Source organism: Chenopodium quinoa, unplaced genomic scaffold (genome assembly GCF_001683475.1).
Source record: "Chenopodium quinoa cultivar QQ74 unplaced genomic scaffold, ASM168347v1, whole genome shotgun sequence".
Lineage (NCBI taxonomy): Eukaryota > Viridiplantae > Streptophyta > Magnoliopsida > Caryophyllales > Amaranthaceae > Chenopodium > Chenopodium quinoa.
In genome coordinates this window covers 1,526,633-1,547,822 of record NW_018743574.1, presented here as the reverse complement: position 1 = coordinate 1,547,822, position 21,190 = coordinate 1,526,633, and the positions used below count along the sequence as shown (strand labels likewise).

Sequence of the window (21,190 nt, the reverse complement as noted above, 5' to 3'; positions counted from 1 at the left end):
AGAAGTTGTTTTAAATTGACCTTTGGTCCGATGTACAAGTGTTATGTTCTACAAACTTACAAAGTATAACCTTAGTTGAGGGAAGATGTAGCTTTGACTCCATTGAAAATGGACAATGAAAATGCAACATTACAAAACCTATCTATGATAATCTTATGTAGTTCCATACATAGTTTAAGAAGAAGAAAAAAAAAAACAATTATGAGTTAGTTTACATACAAATATAATCACCAGTTTATCAGCATGTTACCTATTTGTTATCTCTCAAGCATAAGCAACTAGTTACTTTGTTAGTTGTTACATCTATTGAACATTTTCATCATCCTTTGCTGTTACAAACAAAAAAAAATCAACAATTACTTTACACATGTAAATTATTATATCAAATGCTTGCGATTTTGGAGGTTATACTTTCGTTCAGCACAAATCACAACAGAGTTTTCTGACTTTCTTTCCTCTTCAACTGGTGGCATATAGTTTGGATCTTCATGAATGCTTGAATCTTCCGGCAATTCGGTCTCCACCCATGAAATCCAATCAACTTCACTATCCACTTCCTCATCATCTGAAGGATAATCTCTTACTTTTTGAATGTTGTTTACCTTTTCAATCAAAGTTGCTAACATATTGTGATTTAATGCTTCATAGTCCCTGCAAAAACCCATATTATTTAGTTTGTAAAACTACAAAGTCATCTAAAATATTTGTAGTAATTCAAAAAGAAAATACTCTAAGCTTGTTGTTTAAAAATATTTCTTCTGTATACCTGTATGTAACAAATGCATACAAAAGCTGGATAACAGCATAAGCGCCAAGAAGTGATTTCACTATTGTTCTGAGTCGAGTTTTCTTTTCAATTTCGATAGATGTAAACTGTAGTATACCGCACTCTATTGTAAATGCAGTGCATAGCCCTGCACAATTAGTGATATATTGTTTCAAGTAAAATTAGCTTCTTCATATTTACTTAAAAAATCACTTAATTTTCTGCAGGTAAGAAATACATGCCTAGGTAGAGACTGCATCTGACAGAGTAGGTCTGCTTTGTGCTGGTAAACATGTAGAAAACAACTATTAGGAGAGAGTAGATGAAGAAAGCTTTAATAAGCCTTGACTCGAGCAACATGGAATTGTGTAGGGCAAAGAGCTTATCAATGGCAGTAAACATATTTGCTTGTTTTGATTCGAAAGTTTCCTACAAAATTTAAGACATACATATAAATTATTTCAGTCAATGAGTTTAAGTTAAAATTTTCTTTTCTTCAAGATTTAATTGAGGTTTTGAGGTATGCTATACCTGAGCTTCCAACATTGATTTTGAATTACTAGCCAAAAGATTGTGAGCCTGTAGTAATTGTTCCTGTTGCTCCTTTAGTTCTCGGTGTTGGCCCTGTGCAAATCCTACCATCTGCTGTAAAGTAGCCCTGCAAGAACATCACAAGTCTTAAATTTCAGCAAAGAAAAACAAATCAGAATTCTTTTTTTAAGGAACATTTTACCAAGGAAGCATAAACCTTACAAGACGTATGAATCGGCAAATCTATGCTTATACACGATAAAACAGTACATGCTTCACATATGTTAGACCACATGCACCCAATTTGGAGTGCAACTTTGTGACATAACTAGTGTTTCTATATGTGATGCACTGATGCTATCAGGTAAAATTATAGTACACAAAGTTACTTTTGTCTATGTATATGTGTGTGTGTTGAATTAGTCTACACACGGTGTACAGTACGTACCATTTCTCACAAAAAAATCAAAAAAAATTACCTGCTCTCTTGAAGAGCTTTAGACTGAAAATCAGTAAGAGACTGAAGACCCTGAAGAGCCTCAGATTGACTTGCAAGAAGTAGCTGCTGCTTCTCTATCGAAAGTCCGGCCATATCAGCAATATCATTAGCTTTTCCCTGAAGGTTATGCAGCTTTAAAGACAACGCCGCTCCAAGACTAGTAACCTCCTTTTCAACTTCAGATGCCTTCTTCTGCAAAACTTCAATGTCCTGTCTAAGATGACTATAAGATTCTTCTACTCTTGCAATACTTTCTTCCATTTTCTCCTTCATTAGCCCTTGTACTTCTAATAACTCTACTTGAGACAAGGCAATACCCCTCGCTTGCTCGTTAAGCTCCTTAGTGTGCTTCATGACAATGCCTAAGTCACCTAGCATGTTCTTAAGGTTATCTCCCACCTTTTGTGTTTGTTCATCAATCGACGTTATTGATTCTTGGATTTGATTCGAGTTATAGAGCAGAGTATCTGATTTTTCTTCAATAGTTTCTAGTTTTTCTTCTGTTGATAATGCTGAATTCTTCAAGTCATTCACCAAACTTTCAACTTGAAGCTTAAAAGCCTTAGACCTGCCCAAAAAAAAATGTAATTAGAACAAATAAAGACCATTTATATAAATGTAATAATTCGAGTATAACTTAACTGTAACTGATGACAAATCGAATTGGTCTCAAGGTAAAATTCCAAATAAGTCTTGTGATCATCATTGTTCAACTTTCGAAGACAATCAACCATGAAACCTTCCGCGTTACATGAAGGAAAAGGATCCCTCCCGGAATCTCTTTGGAAACAATCACTAAGAAGCCAATTAGCCAAGCAAGCCTACTTCTCTTTTCCTCTGCTGCAAAAATCTCTGAACACGAAGAAAACAAATTCTTGTACGCGTAAAACCAACAAGGATTCGATCCTCCTAACTTCATCCTTGCATTTTCAATTAGTTCAACCGCCTTAGGATCATCCAAGGCCTCCAAAGAAAACTCAGCAACCATACAATTTATATTATTCGCGTTCTTTGAATATTGGTGATTATTACTAGAAGATGAGGAGGTTTTAGAGGAAGAAAACCAGCCCCATGAAAAAGAATGGCCTTTCGACGAAAATGCAAGAAACATTAGCAGGATATATACACAAATACGACGATTTCCCATCTTCAACTTCATGGGTATATCAAAATAACTGACAACAACCTTATGATACAAATTTAATCCTGCATTTGCAATAATAAGTATCATAATTTCAATTTTATATATGCTGCATTTATATTTCATATGAAAGAAATAATGCATTAGTGTACTTACCAAACGTTACAAGATATGCACTTTTATGCTTCATGTATCAAAGTTTTCTTAACCAAGCAAGTACTAATTAGCTTAAGGAAGCAATTTTATGCACGATTACTTTTTTGTAAAAAAAAAAATTGTACTTACTATACAAAAACACAATAGATAAAATATACAAGTATCCAAGACATTGATTTAAATATCGTCTACATTATCTGTTCCTTAGGGCTCTTATATATCAAAACATATGCGAATTCTACGTATACTTTACATATGAATATAATGTAAGTCATAATACATCCCCTTAGTCTCCAGAATTTCAAACTATATCAATGACTAAAAACTGTGCGTTCATACAAGTTCGGTAAACTTTGTTACAATATTCTAATTCATGAATTTTCTTTTCGATGAAACTTACAATGGACAACATGTTTGTAAAGTACACAAAAGTTTTGAGTCACAAAAAAACAGAGTTTGCAATTAATCTTTAAACAGGTTAAAAACTCATGATTAAAAAAAAACTAAGCAAATTTGTAACAAATATTCATGTGTACAATATACCAAGAAAATGAATGAATTAAAAAAGAGTGGATACCTGATAAAAGAAATTGCAGGGGAATATGAAAGAAAGTTGAAAGTAGACGTTGTATGTAACAAATTAACGGCGGCTTTTGATAGGGAGACTCTTGAAGAGGCGCGAGGATGTTTGTCGCGCGGGATAGAAAGACACACAAGAGTCGTCAGTTATTTTGTAAGGGCATTCTTGTCACATTTTGTAGTTTTCTAATATGGCAAGGTAAAAAATGGTCATTTTCAATGTCAAGGTCATATCCGTTCTTTAATCGCAACTTATCTCTTTAGTTAAAATTTAATTGCAACATTGTTTTCTTTTGACGGATTTTCTCAGTCTCTCTCTTCATCATATGCATTATGTATACGCCTCTTTTTTCTCTTTCTATACCTCTCCTCTCTTAAAATACTCTACAACTGTAAAAACATTAATGAAATATTTTATGCCCTATATGTACGTGATGCTATGAAAGTGTTTGGAAACTATAATTACTTTGCTTTTTTTACAAGATTCAATTGGACTTTTTGTAATATCCACCTGACCAATTTTGACTAATGTTAGAGGCCATTTGGTTGGAGGTATTCAACAAAGGGAATGGAAATCAACTACCATGAATCCCTTTGTTGATGTTTGATAGACAAAATCAATCATTCCCTTTACCCCTCCCATTACCCCACTTTCCTCTATCTTCATTCCACACCCCCCAAGGGAATCACCCAAACCCCCAAATTCTTCTTCAGCAACTACCTTGACTACCACTGAAAACACCAACTGACCACCCACACCACCGCCCAGCCACCACAAACATCGGCCAGACATCAACACCACCTCCCAACCGCCACCAGAATCACCGCCTGGCCACCGGAAACATCGCCCAAACACTCACCACTGCACAACCACCATCCTTCACCACCGAAACCACCCAAAACCACCAAGGAAAAAACCCACCAACACCCAAAACCACCCTTGCCTACCGAAACCACCCAAAACCCTCCCAGAAAAATACTCACCCTCCTCGAAACCACCCAAACCCACTCGAAAATAACCTTACACCCACCACGTTAGCCGCTATTACCCTAAAAAATCACCATGAAAACCACCAAAAAAAACCCTAACCATCTCAATAAACAACCCAAACCACCCCATAAACAACCAAAACCACCCCATAAACAACCTCAAACACCCAAATAAACAACCCTTAACACCCTAAAAACTAACAAACTACCAGATCTACAAAAAAAAAATATAAAAAAAAAATTAGAGAGAAGAAGGATGGCATGGGTACGGTGGCGGGAGGTGGGTGTAGGAGTCGGACGATGGGTGTCGGAGTCGGCGGCGGGAGGTGGCAGTGTTGGAGGCTTGAGGACTAACAATTGCGATGGTGGTAGTGGAGAACAGTGGTGGTGGTGGATGGTGCTTCATATTTGATTCCATTCTTTTTTAATAAAACAAACAACACATTATAAATGGGGGAGTTGCTTTCCTTTCTCTCTCATTCCCTTTCCTAATGTGTTTCCCTTTCCCCTCTACTAACCAAACAGCCCCTTGATAATTTATACGAGTAGATAAGAAAAAATATAGTATTGTGAGTTTTTGTTAAAATCGTCTTGATTAGTTATATATTTAATTGTTATATTTATTAAATAATTAAATACATTATTGGTCAAATTTCTAAATTGACTTACAAGCCCAATCAAAATAAAACACTTAATAAAAACAAAGAGAGTGATACATTAACCTATTTTACATATCTATCCAAAAAAAACATTAACATGTATGCCTTTTTAGACATTGCACTAGAATGGGGTGGGCTGGGGTGTGCAAAGGGTCTTTATTTCTAGATGGTCCAATAATTTGGCCCAGTTATTTTAATAAGAAAATGAATTCATTGTGTCCATCTTTTCTTTGGCTCATTCATAGCAAATCAGTAACATTATACTACGTAAATTTTTTTTTCGACAAAAGTAACTAACATTATAAATTAGAGATTTTTTTTTATGTAAACGGAATTTTATTGAATGTCACATTTTAAAAATTTAATCAATTAAGCTAATTAAACGTGGAACATTGAACTACACATCTTTGGTACAATTGATCGCATTATGATCGTTCTTCACACATTCAACTGTGGCGCAAGACATATTCGTCTCCAAATCAAGATAAAGAGTGATGATATTGAGAGAAAAAAAAAAAACTTTGGTTTTGCCAAATGATTTGAATATTGTTTAAACTTACACTCCATATATATGATAGTATAAGAAGATTAGAAAGGAAAAGATACCTATGGAGCATTACGGAGTAATGACTTTTTTTTAAAAAAAAAAATAAAAAAAAATAACTATAATTGAATAACCCATGTATTGATAATTGATGTACCAATACCACTATAAACAATATAATCAATATATTCAATCTTACAATAACGATTTTAAAGAATTTGATTGTGCTTGACACTTTTTTTAAAAAAAAAAAGAGATTATGCTTGACGATGTAATATGTTCATTTTAATTTAACAAGAGGCATGGACGAAAACGAGTAAATTGATAGTTTTTATTTTCACTGGTCAGAGATTTTGTTACTATTATCAAAACTGAAAAACAATTTAAGAATAACAATGTGATAAAGAAATTAGGTATAAGGTATAAAAATGTGTAGGCTGTTATTTATATTTTAAATTGTGAAAATACAAAAAAAATCTAAAAAGCAAGATCAGGAAAGGCCCAAAACGCAAGAGTAGGAACAATGTTGAATGTATTTTTTTTATAAGTGATTTCAAATAACATAAACAAACATATGAAAATTATTTATAAATTAACAAATTACATGAATATATATGCGGAAAAGTGGATAAAGGATATTATGCATTTATACTTAATTTTGTATATAAATGAATTATATATATATATATGTATATATATATATATATATATATATATATATATATATATATATATATATATATATATATATATATATATATATACGAAAAGGTGGATAAATTTTAATACTTAATAAATTATATATTACAAAAAATATTAAATTTTACATTTTTTACATATATATATATAATCACGTGTGTTGATACGGATTAAATATTAGAATATTAGAGAATATGTATATTGATTTTGTTCGGGATTTTAGAACAAAATTAGGGATGGAATTGTTTCAAGGCGTACCAACTTTGTCAAATGAAAATACATCTATGTTAATTTGACAACAAAAAATGATGGTATTGTACCTCATGCAAACTAAAGGATGATAAAAATTGGTTTTGTGCTCCATTTATCAATTATGATTTCTCACGGCTGAAACATTAGAGAATTTGATAATCCAGTTGTATTATATTTTAGAGAGAGAAGAAAATTTTGAATTACTTACGTCAGTTTTTTCAAGCGGTGATTATCCATATTATAGAAGCGATTCGGTTTAAGGAATTACACTGATGAAGAGAATGAGGGTTGTTTTAAATGAAAGACAAAAATAATTAATACATAAGAAAGACCATATATTATCACTGGTCAGAGATTTTGTTACTAATATCAAAAATGAAAAACAATTTGAAAATAACAATGTGATAAAGAAATTAGGTATAAGGTATAAAAATGTGTGGGTTGTTATTTATATTTTAAATTGTGAAAATACAAAAAAATCCAAAAAGCAAGATCAGGAAAGGCCCAATTGGACGAAAAAGATGTAATATGTTCCATATTGGACACCAAGAGCCATAGACGAAAACGATGTAATATGTTCCATCCACCCAATTGGACACCCAGAGAGTATTAGGGACCATGGTAAACATCTCGGTAATTTTTATTTTTGGGCGAAAAAAAGTCAAAAAATTCCAAAATTGAAGGCTATTATCCACGTTTTTTGAGAAATTTTTGAGGTCACAGGGCCCGGTGGAGAAAAGTCTTGAGGCCCTAGAGGATATATCTAAGGGTCATATAATGACGTTTGGAACCATATATGACCATTATATATTGTCAAAAATGTTCGTGGTAGGCTTTAGTTCACGAAATCGGTGCAAGTTTGGATGGGTAAATTGATCATTTTAAGGCAAATTGTATTGTTCCACCCAACCAATTGGAAGCCCAAAGGGTATTAGGAACCATGGTAAACATCTCGGAGATTTTTATTTCCGGGCGAAAAAAGGTGAAGAAATTCCAAAATTGAAGGCTATTGTTCACGCTTTTTGAATAATTTTTTAGGTCACGGGGCCCGGTGGCGAAAAGTCTTGAGACCCTATGGGATACATCTTAGGGTCATATAATGACGTTTGGAACCATATATAACCATTATATGTTGTCAAAAGTAGGCTTCAGTTTACGAAATCGGTGCAAGTTTGGAACGGGTTAATTGATCGTTTTAAGGCAAATTGGATGGTTCCACCCACCCAATCGGACTCCCGGAGGGTATTAGGGATCATGGTAAACATCTCAGCAATTTTTATTTCCGGGCCAAAAAAGGTACAAAAATTCCTAAACTGAAGACTATTATCCACGCTTTTTGAGGAATTTTTTAAATTACGGGCCCGGTGGCGAAAAGTTTTGAGACCCTAGGGGATACATTTTAGGGTCATATAATGACGTTTGAAACCATAAAAGACCATTTTATGTTGTCAAAAATGTCTGTGTGGTAGGCTTCAATTTACGAAATCGGTGCAAGTTTGGAACGGGTAAATTGATCAATTTTAGGGAAATTGGATGGTTCAATTGGACTCCTGGAGGGTATTAGGGACCATGGTAAAAATCTCGGCAATTTTTATTTTCAGGCCAAAAAAGATCAAAAAATTCCAAAATTGAAGGCTATTATCGACGCTTTTTGAGGAATTTTTTAGGTTACGGGGCCCGATGGAGAAAAGTCTTGAGACCCTAGGGGATACATCTTAGGGTCATATAATGACGTTTAGAACCATATAAGAATATTATGTGTTGTCAAAAATGTCCGTGGTAGTAGGCTTCAGTTTATGAAATCGGTGCAAGTTTGGAACGGGAAAATTGACCGTTTTAAGGCAAATTGAATGGTTCAACCCACCCAATCGGACTCCTGGAGGGTATTAGAGACCATGGTAAACATCTCAGCAAATTTTAAATCCGGGGAAAAAAGAGGTCAACAAATTCAAAATTTGAAAGCTATTATCCACATCTTTTGAAAAATATTTGAGGTCACGGGGCGTGGTGGTGAAAAGTGCTAAGACCCTAGGAGACACATATTAGGATCATATAATGACGTTTGGAACCATGTATGACCATTATATGTTGTCAAAAATGTATTTGGTAGGCTTCAGTTCATGAAATTGGTGCAAGTTTGGAACGCCAAATTGATCGTTTTAAGGCAAAATGGGTGGTTCCACCCACCCAATTGGATTGCCGGAGGGAATTAGGGATCACGGTAAAAAATCTCTGCAATTTTTATTTCCGGGAGAAAAATGGTCAAAAAATTCTAAAATTGAATGCTATTATCCACGCTTTTTGAGAAATTTTTTAATTTCCGAGGCCCGGTGGCGAAAAGTCTTGAGACCCTAAGGGATACATCTTAGGGTCATATAATGACGTTTGGAACCATATAAGACCATTATATGTTGTCAAAAATGTCCGTGTGGTAGGCTTCAATTTACAAAATCGATGCAAGTTTGGAACGAGAAAATTGATCGTTTTAAGGCAAATTGGATGGTTCCAACCACCCAATCGGACTCCCGGAGGGTATTAGGGACCATGGTAAAAAATCTCTGCAATTTTTATTTCCGGACTAAAAAAGGTCACAAAATTCCAAAATTGAAGGCTATTATCCACGCTTTTTGAGGATATATTGAGGTTACGGGACCCAGTGGCGAAAAGTCTTAAGACCCTAGGGAATACATCTTAGGGTCATATAATGACGTTTGGAACCATATATAACCTTTATATATTGTCAAAAATGTCCGTGGTAGGTTTCAGTTCACGAAATTGGTGAAAGTTTAAAACGGGTAAAATGATCGTTTTAAGGCAAATTGGATGGTTCCACCCACCCAATTGGACTACAAGAGGGTATTAGGAACCATGATAAATATCTCGACAATTTTTATTTCCGGGCGAAAAAAGTTCAAAAATTTCCAAAATTAAAGTCTATTTTATCCATGCTTTTTGAGGATTTTTGGAGGTTACGGGGCCCGGTGGCGAAAAGTCTTGAGAACCTAGGGAATACATCTTAGGGTCATATAATGACGTTTGGAATCATATATGACCATTATATGTTGTCAAAAATGTCCGTGGTAGACTTTAGTTCACGAAATCGGTGCAAGTTTGGAACGGAAAAATTGATTGTTTTAAGGCAAATTGGATGGTTCCACCCACCCAATTGGACTCCCGGAGTGTATTAAGAACCATGGTAAACATTTTGGCAATTTTTATTTTTGGGCGAAAAAAGGTCAAAAATTTCCAAAATTAAAGGCTATTATCCACGTTTTTTGAGGATTTTTTGAGGTCACATGCCCGGTCGCGAAAAGTCTTGAGACCCTAAGGGATACATATTAGGGTCATATAATGACGTTTGGAACTATATATGACCATTATATGTTGTAAAAAATGTCCGTGGTGGCTTCATTTCACGAAATCGATGCAAGTTTGGAACGGGTAAATTGATCGTTTTAAGGCAAATTAGACTGTTCTACCCACCCAATTTGACTCCCGAAGGGTATTAGGGACCATGGTAAACATCTCGACAATTTTTATTTTCGGGCGTAAAAAGGTCAAAAAATTCCAAAGTTGAAGGCTAATCGCTTTTTGAGGATTTTTTGTGGTTACGGGGTCTGGTGGCGAAAAGTCTTAAGACCCTAGGGGATATATATTAGGGTCATATAATGACGTTTAGAACCATATATGACCATTAAATGTTGTCAAAAATGTCTATGGTAGGCTTTAGTTTACGAAATCGGTACAAATTTGGAACAGGTAAATTGATTGTTTTAAGGCAAATTGGATTGTTCCACCCACCCAATTGGACTCCCGGAGGGTATTAGGGACCATGGTAAACATCTCGACAATTTTTATTTTCGAGCGAGAAAAGGTCTAAAAATTCCAAAATTGAAGGCTATTATCAACGCTTTTTGAAGAATTTTTGAGGTCATGGGCCCCGGTGGCGAAAAGACTTGAGACCCTATGGGATGAATATTAGGGTCATATAATGACGTTTGGAACTGTAGACACCTAAAAATGTCTCCCCAAAACCAAACCCGATGATAAATAACCTTTCACCGCCTCTATTGGTCGGGTTTAGTATTTAATCCCGAGAGTGCTTAAAAAATTGTATTTTATTAAATTCATACCTTTGAAAGGTCCATGGATTAGTCTTGATGTTTGGTAAAAGCATAGTTTAAATTTTAGCCCAAGCTTATTAATTAATTTTAAGCCCAAACCTTTTTATTTTATTATTTTATTATTTATTTTTGGCCAAAACATTTTATTTATTTTTATTTTATTATTTTCTTATTTTAGCCCGAATAATAAAATTCAGAAAAAAGCCCGAAATTATCAATCGGCACTAAAAAAAAAGCCGAAAGAAATTAGGGTTAAAAATGAATTTAGACGGAAAAATGGACTGGAAGTGACCGTGTCACGGTACAGTCTGACCGTGTCACGGGAACCCTTCCCGTCTGACGGTGGGACTTCCCGTGACACGGGAGGTCTGTCGTGACAGGGGACGTTCCGTGTCCTTTCCGCGTAAACCCTTAACGCGTTTTTTATTCCGTTTTTCTGAAAATTTCCCGCGTCACTCCAAAACTGTACCGTGTCACGGGGAAGTGTACTGTCTGACGGTACAGTCTGACCGTGTCACGGTACAGTCTAACCGTGTCACGGGATACTTTTTTAGGGTTTTTATCATTTTAGGGTTTCGTGTGCTCCCTCGGCACATTTTCCTTATAAATGCCCCCTCATTTCTGATGTACGGGGCAACCAGAATTTTGTTATTCTTATTTTCTCTCTTCTATGCTATTAACCTAAACACTAGCCTACCCTTTTTACTTCAAAATTCTTTCTTCAAGCACTCAAAGGAGTCCATATTTTACTCGAGGTTCTGTCCTTAAGCCAAGGCGTGTAAGGTAGAATCGTTTGAGGGTTTGGCCCCAAAATCAACCTTATTTTATTTAATTTAATTTAGTTATTGTTTTATTATTTCCTTGAAGTTACTAACTCGTTTATTATTTTGTAGTTGCAAGCAAACAGATTCAAAGTAAGGATCATGCTCTTTTTATTATTATTATTTTTTTCTAACGATTTCTATGTTGTTGGAATCGTGATTAAATTGGTCTTAATATTAATGTTTATTCTATTATTTATTGATCACCGTATTGCATGTTTAAAGGGAATATGTAATTGAAAATCACGCCTAATAAGATAATTTGGACAACCGGTTTAGGTTCCTTTTTAATCTTGTTGTTTAATTCAAGTGATCACAAATATTTTAGAATTATGTGTTGCATTAATTTTAAACCAATTTAGCATAATAATAGTTTGGAGCAAATTGAATTTTTGTTTGTATGCCTTTGAGATCGCAGGAATGCTTTTCAATATAAGAATCGAGTAGAGGCTAATACGGGCGAATGTGACTCCATGACTCACTTCGTACCATCATCCCCGATCCTCCTTTTGTGGTTCCAAACCATATGGAGTTAGTAATCTCATGGATTATGAATGGGGTGTAACCTTCACGGGTCAATCGTTGTTGCCTTCGTTGTCCCTTATTCGTGGTTGCCTTGTATGATCCGTGAACGGTTTACAAGTTCCTTAAAAACTTGTTGGCGACTCCCTATTTTCCTTGTCCCTAATCGTATTATGTCAATTCCCACTTCCTATGAGTGCCAAGCATATTCACCACATGCTTTTATGTAGGCGCACTTCGAGCGACGCCTACAATTTGGCGACTCCACTGGGGAGGATTCTTGGTTATTTATCGATTTGAGTGATCGATATTTTATTAAGATGAGTTGATGAGACTTGAAAGATTCTTGAAAAATATTCCTGTGATTAATTTGGCATTTTTGCATATGCATAGACGTTTTAACGTCGCATTCAGGTCTGTCCCGTAGGAAAAGTTGGATAACTTGGTTGCGCGCGAAGGAAAACAGGGCACCAGTCAGATCTTCTGACTGCCGTGCCACGGCAGAATCTGCCGTGTCACGGTACAGTGCACCGTCTGACGGTGCACAGTACCGTGACACGGGAATTTTTTCCGTGTCACGGCAGTCCTAAAATCAGTCCGGTGGCTTATTTTCTTTCCTCACAGTCGACTTCCTTCGATTTTTCTGAAAAAACGTATGTGTTCTACATGCGTCTTAGCCCCAGGGGATTTAAGCTCTATCGACCCAAAAACGCTCATGGCAATAAGGGTTCATCCGAGTTATTAAATCCACCCAAACCATGGAGTCGAGTTCGATTTCATCACGAACTCGCGGAGCCGCCCGTTGGCATACACCCTCAAGGGAGGCTGCCTTGCTAACGCGTCCAAACTCTTAACCATGGTACCCTTTTGACACCCAAAGCTTGACCAATAGTTGAACATAGATCTTGACTCTAGGTTGCGAACTTTTTTACATCATCGTGCCTAAATGCTATGTGGTTGTTTGGTGCTAACCTTCATGTGTTTGCTCTTTTGTTTAACCCATGACCGAGGTTTTTTATTCTCACATAGTAATTAGTACGGATTTAAAATCGGTTAAAATCTGAAAAAAAAATCACAAAATTGACCTGGAACTACGCACCGTGTCACGGCATGTTCTGCCGTGTCACGGTGAACAGTGCCGTGACACGGGAAAGTCTACCGTCTGACGGTAGACTGCACCGTGTCATGACAGTCTGCACCGTGACACGGTGCCCAGGAAAGTGTCCTGTCAGTCTTTTTCTCGATTTTTGTGCGAATGATGTGTCCAGTTTTGAGTCGTGTCTAGCTATACGGTCAAAACACGCGTCCATAACCTCACCCAATCACTCACATGTTGTGTTCACACACTTTTTTTACTTTAAGTCGTGCACCACTTTTTTGACCGTATTTTAGGGAAGTCTTGTTTTTGTGTCGTTTTTTTTAGAGTAAATCGGATGGTATCCTCCCCTTAAAAATAAACAAGTAGATTTTCAAAATTATAGTTTTTTTTAAAAAAAAAAATAGGGGAATTGTCGTGACACGGGATACCCTACCGTGTCACGGTACTGTTCATCGTGACACGGTGGGCCTGAACGGAGAAAAAAGGACGAAGAAACTCCCGTGACACGGGAATTTATCCCGTCTGACGGGAAAAGTTCCCGTGCCACGTCACCCCCTGTCAGCCAAAAAAAAAAAAAGAAAAAAATGTCAAATATTCCCGTGACATGGGATTTTTTCCCGCCTGACGGGAGAAGTTCCCGCGTCACGGCAACAAAAAAAAAAGGGGGGGGTCAGTCAAGTCTTCCGTGTTAATTTGGTCCTCGCGTCAGTCATTTTGGTTAATTTTCACATTTCTAGCCTTACGATCATACCACGAGTCTTATAACATCACTTAGTCACTCACGAGTCAAGTATAGTCCACACACTTTCTTTATGTTCCGACTCGAGTCGTGCACCAGGTCGTCTATGATCGTATATTAGGTTCATGCACCCTTTTTTCGTCATAATAAAAAATGAGTGGAGTTTTCTCACCTGTTTTCAAATGTCTATTTTTTTTCCTTCCTTTCCTATCTTAAGCAATGAGTCAAACAATCAAGTGAATTATTTTATTTCACAGTACTTGTTCAAGGAACAGAGATAGATCAATACGGTTCGAGCCATTACCGCGACAATCTCTCAGATCTAACAGGCGTTCAAAGAGAACTTTGTCATCTCCGTTACTCATCACCTTTCAATGGCCACTAAAGAAGACATTGAGAACATCAACAAATCCATTGAGGCACTGTCTTCCATGATGAAAACCCTTACCACTAGGGTCACTACCATGGAACAAAACAAGGTCACTGTTTCCACCCTTGACAAACTGAAGGAACAAATGAGTAAGATTTCTGAGGATTTCACTTATGTGGAACGGCCTCCCACTCCTTTGAATGTGAAGGACAGACTCCCTGAAAAGTTCTCCACTGCTGATATTCCAAAGTTCAAGCCTACTGACAATCCAATATTCCATTTGAAAGCATTCTCTGCAACCATGGCTCTTAAGGGATTGGACGTAACACTCTTCCCTACGGTGTTCCCTCTATCCTTAGAACATGCTTGCCAACAATGGTTTTATTCCTTAGATGCCAAGCATACTGCGACTTGGCAAGATGTCACCGAAAGTTTCATGAATCGTTACAAGTGTAACATTCAAACTAAAACTTCTAAACGTGAACTCTCCATTCTCAAACAGAAAGAGAATGAAGGCTTCACCGCTTACCTGAACAGGTGGAGGGAAACAACTTCACTCTTGGTAGATCCCCCCAAAGAAAGAGAGATGGTTCGCCTCTTTATTCAAAATCTGACTCATAAATATAGGGAACATCTAAAATTTCTTCCACTGAACACTTTCGAAGCTGTATACGACATCGGCATCAATATCGAGGATGAGCTAATAAAGACTGCTGGTAGTAACAATAATAACACTTGGAAAAACAAGAAGAACGACCATCCTTCTTCTTCGTCTTCTAAGCACGAAAATACTACCAACAATATAAGCCAAGTTGATCTCAATGAAGTGTTAGCTCTTGATACTCCATTGCCCAAGAAGAAAAGAACTTACACTCCTTTAGGAATGACTTATGATGCGGCCTTTGATCGCCTTTACAGTTAAGGCTTGATCACACCTATTGGGCCATTTCCAGAGCCAAAACCCGAAGAAAGGAGCGCCAAATGCAATCCCAATGCCCATTGCAAGTACCATCAAGGAAGCGGCCACACTACGGAGCAATGTTGGAATTTGAAGGACGTCATTCAAGACTTGATGGATGCAAATAAACTTCCTGTCCCTCCAGGCGGAAAGAAGTAATGAATACAAGGCACACAGATCCTTCGTGCAAGATTTCATGCTTTTTTTTATTCTTTTGTTTCAACCCTCTCCCCCAATAAGTCTAGCATAGGTTCCCGTTATTCATGTGTAATGTCTGTGTGTCATATTTCTTACCTTTTCCATCAATGAGCATTCCTTTCCTTTGCAATCGATCATCGAATTCATTTGGAAAAAAAAAAAAATCAATTACCGAACTAAACCCAAGGTACACCAATGACTTGAGGCACCTTTGCAACCCATTCATTCCCCATTAACCATTCAATTACATATCCATTTTTTTCATCAACCACTTTGAGCCTCGTCTAACGTTTGGCCCTCATTTCTTCAACCCATATTCACTTAACCCTGGGATTTGAAGATGTGTAATTGTATAACATTCATAAAGCAAGTAAAAAAAAAGTATCAAAGCAAAAATAAAACAATGTCTAAAGGCAAGTGTTCCAATGTCTTTGATACGAACACGTCTCAAATTGCGTCTCTCATCGAGTGCTCGGTACCGTGCCTGAGAAACATGAATGCTAAGTGAGTGATGGACCGCATGATCTGAGATTGCCTACATTGATTCAAAAGAATGAAAAAAAAAAGTTCAAAGCAAAAAAAAAATGTGTTGAAAATAAACTTGCAAAATTCAAAATTTTCAAATTCACAATTACACATCTTAGGGGCTTCTCTCGGGTCTTGAGCCTTTTAACTCTTTCTTCCTTAAACCATCAACTTAACCACATTACAACCCTTGAAAGACCTCTTTGAGGTGTACATACACTTGTGCAAAGTTCGGTTAGAGCTACGTTCGGCCTGATTTCTAACGGATACGCAGGCAACCTCACATCGAGGTGCGGCCACATTCACATTCATATCTATACATGATCGAGTCAAAGAATATCCAATACTTATCCCTACCCATTTAGAGCTAGACTTGGGGGCTTGAACCCAAATCACATTAGCTTACCCAGCCTGAAGAGTCATCATATTTAACTCTTCTCACATCTCTTTCCATCGCCATAACCCTTGCAGCCAGCCTTAGTATCACATTCACACACTTCACTCACACATCCATATCCATATCAATCATCCTTCCCTTTAAGATCCCTTTATCATGAAATCTTGTTTCAACACTGTGCATGTTTCATCATATTTAAAGACAACAAAAGAAACATTGTATACTTGCTTAGCTTCCTAACCTGAGCAATGTTCATTGTTTCGCATAATGTGCTAAGAAACATTTATATATCAATGATTTTTAATCATACAAAGCATATCGTGCTTAGCTCCTTGACCTAAGAAACGTTCATTATGCAATAATCACTATACGTGCTTAGCTTCCAGACCTAAGTGACGTTCAAAATCGCTTCTTTACACCATATATGATGCTTAGCTCCATGACTTAAGTTCATTCATCTATCGTGTCACATGATGTAATTGTCCTTAGCCTCCTGGCCTAAGAGCTTGCATCATGCATACATTATTTTCAGGACAAGCAATTCAATCCATACGATTCATTTCGTCTTGCTCAAGGAGGAAGTTCAAAACTTCTCTCCCTTTTCATTATTTTATTTTGGGAAGTTCAAAAAACTTTTTCCAAGTTTTCATCGAAGGAAGTTCGAAAATAAAAGTTCAGTTTTCACATCTTTCTTTTTCGGGAGAAAGTCGGTACCCTCCACTCATGACAAAAATTGACGGAAATTTTTTGCTTTTGCATCTTCGTTTGCTTGTGTCTGCACACACACATATATACACACACACACACACACACTCACAAGTCATACACATGTCATGTCACATCAAGTCAAACTTGGTCAAGTTAGTGGTCAAGTCAATCACAGTATATACGAATCCATTGGCAAATTTATTTTTGCAGGTCTTATCTCCAGCCCACGTCCGGGGACAAGCGGACCATCTACAGCCCACGTCCGGGGACAAGCGGATCACCAAGGTTCTCGATACACAAAGACTTGCAATCTCATCATCTTTCGACTTTCCTCAAGCATGGAAAGTATTATTCGGTGGATTTTTCTTCAAGTGTAGAAAACCGCCAAATCGGCTTTCCTCAAGCATGGAAGGCATTATCGGTGGAATTCTTCAAGCATAGAATGACACCATATTCATCAGTCGACTTTCCTCAGGCTTGGAAAGCGTTATCGGTGGATTTTTCTTCAAGTATAGAAAACCGCCAAGTCGACTTTCCTCAAGCTTGGAAAGCGTTATCGGTGGACTTTTCTTTAAGTATAGAAAACCGCCAAGTCGGCTTTCCTCAAGCATGGAAAGCATCATCGGTGGATTTCTTCAAGCATAGAATGACACCAAATTCATACGTCGACTTTCCTCAAGCATGGAAAGTATTATCCGGTAGGTTTCTTCAGGCTTAGAAAACTACCAAACACCTCAGTCGGCTTTCCTCAGGCATGGAAAACGTTTCAACAGACGTCATCCGGTAGATTCCTTCAAGCATAGGAAGCTACCAAGCTCATTTGCCACCAATACACTGGTGTTAGATAAGCATTCTATCCCTTTACTCTTTTATCTATAGAACTAACATTTTTCTGCAGGTATCGGCGTATACAGAGTGATTTAGGATCGCAGAACGTCTTAAATCATTCTCCGTCCCTATCGGCTATTTTGACTATCGTTTTCGAAACTAACGTTTCTACAAACTCAGTCAAAGTGGGGGCTTCTGTAGACACCTAAAAATGTCTCCCCAAAACCAAACCCGATGATAAATAACCTTTCACCGCCTCTATTGGTCGGGTTTAGTATTTAATCCCGAGAGTGCTTAAAAAATCGTGTTTTATTAAATTCATACCTTTGAAAGGTCCATGGATTAGTCTTGATGTTTGATAAAAGCATAGTTGTTTTAGCCCAAGCTTATTAATTAATTTTAAGCCCAAACCTTTTTATTTTATTATTTTATTATTTATTTTTGGCCCAAACATTTTATTTATTTTTATTTTATTATTTTCTTATTTTAGCCCGAATAATAAAAGTCAGAAAAAAGCCCGAAATTATCAATCGGCACTAAAAAAAGCCGAAAGAAATTAGGGTTAAAAATGAATTTAGACGGAAAAATGGACTGGAAGTGACCGTGTCACGGTACAGTCTGACCGTGTCACGGGAACCCTTCCCGTCTGACGGTGGGACTTCCCGTGACACGGGAGGTCTGCCGTGACATGGGACGTTCCGTGTCCTTTCCGCGTAAACCCTTAACGCGTTTTTTATTCCGTTTTTCTGAAAATTTCCCGCGTCACTCCAAAATTGTACCGTGTCACAGGGAAGTGTACCGTGTCACGGTACAGTCTAACCGTGTCACCGTGTCACGGGATACTTTTTTAGGGTTTTTATCATTTTAGGGTTTCGTGTGCTCCCTCGGCACATTTTCCTTATAAATGCCCCCTCATTTCTGATGTACGGGGCAACCAGAATTTTGTTATTCTTATTTTCTCTCTTCTATGCTATTAACCTAAACACTAGCCTACTCTTTTTACTTCAAAATTCCTTCTTCAAGCACTCAAAGGAGTCCATATTTTACTCGAGGTTCTGTCCTTAAGCCAAGGCGTGAAAGGTAGAATTGTTTGAGGGTTTGGCCCCAAAATCAACCTTATTTTATTTAATTTAATTTAGTTATTGTTTTATTATTTCCTTGAAATTACTAACTCGTTTATTATTTTGTAGTTGCAAGCAAACAGATTCAAAGTAAGGATCATGCTCTTTTTATTATTATTATTTTTTTCTAACGATTTTTATGTTGTTGGAATCGTGATTAAATTGGTCTTAATATTAATGTTTATTCTATTATTTATTGATCACCATATTGCATGTTTAAAGGGAATATGTAATTGAAAATCACGCCTAATAAGATAATTTGGACAACCGGTTTAGGTTCCTTTTTAATCTTGTTGTTTAATTCAAGTGATCACAAATATTTTAGAATTATGTGTTGCATTAATTTTAAACCAATTTAGCATAATAATAGTTTGGAGCAAATTGAATTTTTGTTTGTATGCCTTTGAGATCGCAGGAATGCTTTTCAATATAAGAATCGAGTAGAGGCCAATACGGGCGAATGTGACTCCATGACTCACTTCGTACCATCATCCCCGATCCTCCTTTTGTGGTTCCGAACCATATGGAGTTAGTAATCTCATGGATTATGAATGGGGTGTAACCTTCACGGGTCAATCGTTGTTGCCTTCGTTGTCCCTTGTTCGTGGTTGCCTTTTATGATCCGTGAACGATTTACAAGTTCCTTAAAAACTTGTTGGCGGCTCCCTACTTTCCTTGTCCCTAATTGTATTATGTCAATCCCCACTTCCTATGAGTGCCAAGCATATTCACCACATGCTTTTAACGTAGGCGCACTTCGAGCGACGCCTACAAGAACTATATATGAGCTTTATATATCGTAAAAAATGTCCGTGGTTGGCTTTAGTTCAGGAAATCGGTGAAAGTTTAGAACGGGTAAATTGATTGTTTTAGGGCAAATTGGATGGTTCCACCCACCCAATTGGAATTCTAGAGGGTATTAGGGACTATGGTAAATATCTCAGCAATTTTTATTTCCGGGCCAAAAAAGGTCAAAAAATTCCAAAATTGAAGGTTATTATCCACGTTTTTTGAAAATTTTTGAGGTCACGGGGTTTGGTGGCGAAAAGTTTTGAGACCCTAGGAGATACATGTTAGGATCATATAATGACGATTGGAACCATGTATGACCATTATATGTTGTCAAAAATGTCTGTGTTAGGTTTCAATTCATTAAATCGGTGCAAGTTTGGAGCGTGTAAATTGATCGTTTTAAGGCAAATTGGATAATTCCACCCACTCAATTGTATTCTTGGAGGGTATTAGGGACCATGGCAAAAATCTCGGCAATTTTTATTTTCGGGCCAATAAAGGTCAAAAAATTCCAAATTGAAGGCTTTTTGAGGAATTTTTTAGGTTATGAGGCTAGGTGGCGAAAAGTCTTGATACCCTAGGGGATACATCTTAGGGTCATATTATCATGTTTGGAACCATATAAGACCATCATATGTTGTCAAAAATGTCCATGGTAGTAGGCTTCAGTTTACGAAATTGGTGCAAGTTTGGAACGGGTAAATTGATCGTTATAAGGCAAATTAGATGGTTCCACCTACCCAATCGGACTCCCGGAGGGTATTAGGGACCATTGTAAATATCTCAACAATTTTTATTTCCGGGCCAAAAAAGGTAAAAAAAATTCCAAAATAGAAGACTATTATCCACGTTTTTTGAGGATTTTTTGAGGTTATGGGGCCCAGTGGGGAAAAGTCTTGAAACCTTAGGGGATACATCGTAGGGTCATATAATGACGTTTGGAACCATATATGACCATTATATGTTGTAAAAAATGTCCGTGTGGTAGGCTTTAGTTCATGAAATCGGTGCAAGTTTGGAACGAGTAAATTGATCGTTTTAAGTCAAATTGGATGGTTGCACCCACCCAATTGGACTCCCGGAGGATATTAGGGACCACAGTAACAATCTCGACAATTTTTATTTTCGGGCCAAAAAAGGTCAAAAAATTCAAAAATTGAAGGCTTTATCCA

At 36.9% G+C, this 21,190-nt stretch overlaps 1 pseudogene; it reads right to left on the bottom strand.

Annotated features, from left to right (window-relative positions):
- Positions 1 to 189: 189 nt before the first annotated feature.
- LOC110681911 lies at positions 190 to 5,330 on the bottom strand (annotated as a pseudogene).
- Between the last annotated feature and the right edge of the window lie 15,860 nt (positions 5,331 to 21,190).